General features: G+C 46.0%; 1 protein-coding gene and 1 long non-coding RNA gene across 2 annotated transcripts in view; one reads left to right on the top strand and one right to left on the bottom strand.

The window, feature by feature from the left end:
* Nucleotides 1-396: 396 nt before the first annotated feature.
* On the bottom strand, nucleotides 397-1,702 carry LOC109312534. Its single transcript, XR_002101838.1, has 2 exons — nucleotides 1,056-1,702; nucleotides 397-850 (listed from the first exon to the last, which is right to left on the bottom strand). It is a non-coding gene; the product is annotated as an uncharacterized LOC109312534 (long non-coding RNA).
* Nucleotides 1,703-2,430: 728 nt separating this feature from the next.
* ATAD1 (ATPase family, AAA domain containing 1) overlaps nucleotides 2,431-4,678 on the top strand; it is a 27,587-nt gene continuing 25,339 nt past the window's right edge. The window contains exon 1 of the mRNA XM_019538612.1: nucleotides 2,431-2,508. The gene's annotated coding sequence lies outside the window, so the exon portion shown is untranslated. The remainder of the gene's footprint in view (nucleotides 2,509-4,678) is intronic.

Here is a 4,678-nt window from a genome sequence, read left to right as displayed (position 1 = left end):
CTCCCCTATTGTATCATGCTTCTAGCTGGATATTGCCTATCAACATAATAATTTTCTCTCCCCCACACACATTTTGGGTTGTACAAAGTCCCTACCATCCCCAGTCTCTTGAGCTCATGAGATTCATGGCACAGGCATTTCCTCTGGCCACAGCCAGAACTAAAGGTCTGTCAAATTGTAGCTTGGCCACTAGGATGTTCAGAGCTTAAATAAAATATATTGAGGAGATGTTGCATTTAATTATTTATATTTTTTAAAAGTTCAAGGATGTTTTTTAAATATGCATTTAAAAATCTAAATATATTACAAACTTTAACTGAAGGCTGTAATATGTTAGTATAATACAAATAAGCATAATATTAATTTACTGTATAAGAAAAAGTCATAAGCTTAATAGAAGTTTGAAATAAAGAAATAGCCTGTATTTCTTAATGTACCCATATATTACCCCAGTCTCTGAGCCCTTTGTAATTCCAAATTATTCTCAGAAAAAATCTTGCTTCATTGTTAAAATAAAAGCTGATATCAAATCTTTGGGACCCTGGCAGGATCACACCTTTCAATGCTACAAGAGAGACTATTAATATTTTAACAAAAGGAACTCAAAAGCAAAATCCCTACTGGAATATTTTTGTCTATGTTGCCTGTACTTCCACTGCAAGGGGTCATACCTGGAAGCCCAGTCCTGACTACTACAACTGCTGCATAGGTTTTTCTTTTTTTGATGGAGCCTTGAAAGATCCATAGCTGGAAACAATTCAGTCCTTCCTCACTGAGTTAGATATCAAGGTTCCTGGGAGTCCAGTATATTTGTACTTCCTCATCAGTCCTGGAACATTCCTTCAGGTTGCTGAAAAGTTTGGGGTCAAGGAAAAAAAAAGATTCCAAAATCTAAAAAATGTCTCTTTTGGTTCACTTTTTCTCCCCTGCAACTTATATGCTTGGCAACTCTATGTAAAGTCATTGAAAGTGAAGGGAGTCCTATAACTGAGAGTCTAGTACTGCCCCATATTTCCTTATAGGGAAAGGGGATGTCACATATGCAGAAGGAAAACTTTTTCTTTGCTTCTACATTTCCAATTCACCCAGTGGCAGGAAAGCTCTGCTATATTCCTGCTCCTCAAACCACATGAAAACTTTGACATGGAGAATATGTACCGGAACAAGGAAATGGAAGTCTTCCCCATCCATATTGGGAAGCTGGCAATCCATTTTGTATTTGGTCCTCATCAGCAGAGAGCTGCGAAACAGATTTTCTTTTTTTCGGGACAATATGCACTCCAGTTGCCTAATACTTTATACAATTTTCCCCCAAGCTCTTACTACACTTAACAGGTCTATTTTTCCATTCAGAATACCTGGGGGTACAGACACCACACAAACAAGGCTCATAATATCAGTTCATAAAACTGCTGGTCATGATGTGCCAGTCTATGCAAACTAACATCTGTATCAGACCTCAAGCAATGACATTTTTACCCAGAGAACTCATCTCATTGGAGGAACAAAACTTTCTACCACCCCCAAATAAGGCCACACCAGGAATAAGTGAGAGCTCACCACTTGTTTTCTTAGTACATGTACATCTATTTCCCTCTCTCAGTATGTGTATATCTATCAGTGACCTTCCAATCTGTTAAGATTCAAGGCACTCCTCAGAATATGCCAGCTTGTAGCTTTCATTCATTTTTGGACTACAAAAAAATAACAGAGCAAGTCTTCTGTTGCAAAGAACTCAGAAAGACCACGGCAAGTCAAAATGTTTTTAACACTAAATTTCCTCTTTGAAATCTCTGGTTATCTTGTGAATCACGTTTACACACTTACCAGTGCTAACATAGCATGGCACTCCACGACACCCTGGAAAGAATCGCAAGGCACCCCAGGGTGCCACGGCATCTGGTTGAAAATCATTAATTATATATGTACACACACATGCACATATATATTATTGGGATAGAGTTAAGACAAGTTTTTAAAGACAAGGCATTGGTTAAATGTTTGCCTCTTGCATAATTCCTGGATCATCACCTCCAGATTATTCTTAATACCAATATATGCGTGTGTGCATGGGTATACACACACACACACACACACACACACTTAATATATATTTCTAGTAAATACTGTAACGAAGGGGGCTCAAAGGCAAAAGGCCGACAGGAAAGTGCCCGTGTCGCCTGGGCTTCCGCCTCAAGTGCTGCTGCGCGGCAGGCGTGTCCCGCCCGCCCGCGCTCCGGCATCTCTACGAAGACCCATGCAGGGCCGCCGCGCTGAGGACAGGGCTCGCAGGCAGGAGCCCTCGTGGCGGGACCCTAAACTATACAGACAGACAATGCGGCAGGGCTTTCGCTTGCAAGTCCCCGTCGTTGCCATATTTACCAGCCAGACCGACGAGCAAGCGATGCCAGAGCTGTGACGACCCAGGACTAGGGTTGCCCGGACACCGCCTAGCACGGGACGAGCTGGGGCAAGTCCGTCCCGCCGGGGCAGCCGGGCCGAGAAAAAGTGTCGCCTACGAAACCCTTCACGGGCACCCCCGCATCTGCGGGCCGAGGCAAGGTGCCAGCCCGCCCCGCGGGGGCAGCGACGGGGCGCGGGGACAGGGACTCGCGCCCAGGCGGAACCTTGGTGCGCTGCCGCGGTTCCGTGCGGACGGAGGACGGGTCGGGACTGCCGGGACTCGCCGGCTGCCCGCTTCCGCTGTGCTCGTGTAGTACCAGTCGCTGGCCAGGCTAGGGCAGAGTAGGGTGAGGTGAGTGTCCTGCCGGCTCGGGCAGGCGGAGCAGCAGGCCCGGTCAGCGCCCGCCCCCGAGGAGGTCACATGCGGCGGCCGCTTACGCTCCCCGGGCTGGGGTCAGTCAAGGTCGTGGCGGAGGAGCCGGGCGCGCAGGGAAGGCCCGCGGAGACTTGGGGCTGGATGCGTTCCTGGGTGGGGGCGGGGAGGGAGCTCCGCACCTAGGGGCTGCGCAGAGACTTCCCGTCGCAACCGCGCGAGCTCTTGTAGCCGGGTCACACATGTCGGGCAGTGGCAGGGCCCGTCCGGGCTGAACCCGGGGACATCTTCCCCCAGGCAGGCCCTGCCGCGCCTTTTGGTGCTTCTCTGAGGGTTGTTACCTTGTCTAGGAGAGACCTCAGGCCCTAGCAACAGCCTGGAGCAGGATAGGTCTTAGCAGCCAGTTCAGGGCTGGCTCCGGGTTGGTTTCCCCCTTAGGCCTTTCTCCACCTTGCAGTGTAATGAGGAAATGGATGCAGGGTCCACAACACTGTGTATGCCTGACTCGTGGGCAGGCAGCAAGGGTTCATTGTGATGCAAGCAGTAAATAAGTTGGTGTTGGCAATGGCCGTGTTACAGGTTGAGCAGATTGTGTATTGTGCCCAAGTAAGTGGAGGACACTGGAAACGTTTTCAGCCATGGCAAGTGTCTTTCCTTTACAGTCCCATGGAAATAGCTCATGAACTAGGTTAGGTTCAGTCACTGCCCAGAGATTAGCTGATAGTCTTGTGTGTGTGTACCGTTAGAGTCAAACTATTATCAGGGGTTTCCCTAGGAGGAGAGGAAAAATACCAATTTTAAAAAAATCTTAGGCTTCCATTTTCTTTTGCAACAGATCTAAAATGGCTGGAAATGGAAAGCTGAAATTGGCAGGAAAGGACACCTCAAAAAAGCCTTGAGTAAAAAATGTGATGTCTTGAGCTACTAGGTCTTAAAGTCAGTAGTTTCATCCTGTTATTTTTATAAAGTATAATTTCTTCATTACATTTTACCAATACTCTAAGCAATGCTAAATCTATGCTTGAATAGTAAAGATAACTGCTTAGAGAATGTGTATGTTTCCAAGGGGACATGTATGGATGTATTCTTCAGAGAAGTCTGGTTTTACTGGTTATTAGCTTTAATGTTGCAGAAAACCAGTCCCTTTCCTCACTTGATAAGAAATGTCATTAAGAAAGACTTCTTTGTATGGGAAGGCATTATGCGGTTCTGTAACCACCCTTCTTGTGTTTCCATTTAAGTACAATCTTCAGTGTTGTGGACACTGGGGAAAGGCATTAGGGGATAGCCCTTTCAGGTTGCTGGATGTTGTTAAAGGAGTTACCATTGCCTAAACTGTTCTTTCCATCCTCTGACCCATCAGTGCCCTTAATCTGTTCTTAAGAGTCTCTTTTTCTTAGACAAAGTCACCACAACAAAAAAATACAAAGCTGTTGATGACAGTTGGAAGCCAGAGTAACCACCTGCTTTCTTAGCTTATTGTTTATGTAAAAATTAAATATGCTGTCTGCATATTTTTTGTTTGTTATGTCTTATATCTCTCTATAATGGAGCCTTGTAATCATCTTCAATGATTGGCATAGCCAGGGACTACATTCAAGTGCTTTTCATTACTGTGGTTCAGAAGGTTTTGATTTCTATAATCTGGTAATTTCTCTGTGCTGGTCAGAAAGGTGATGTGGTATTTCTGGGCAGGTATGTTTCTGTGAATACTGCTGGTATTCAAGCTTTCCTTATTCAGTCCAACACTAACTAACAGAGGGTGGTAGTGTGTGGGTTCTTCTCAACCTGGAAGGACGTGGGCAGTGGGGTTCCGCAGGGCTCGGTCCTCGGGCCCGCACTGTTCAACATCTTCATCAGTGACTTGGATGACGGGGTAGAAAGCACCCTGTTCAAGTTTGC

This window comes from Crocodylus porosus, unplaced genomic scaffold (assembly GCF_001723895.1).
Source record: "Crocodylus porosus isolate Cpor-Errol unplaced genomic scaffold, CroPor_comp1, whole genome shotgun sequence".
NCBI lineage: Eukaryota > Metazoa > Chordata > Crocodylia > Crocodylidae > Crocodylus > Crocodylus porosus.
Note: the sequence above shows the minus strand (reverse complement) of the source record. Positions and strands in the feature narration are given on the sequence as shown.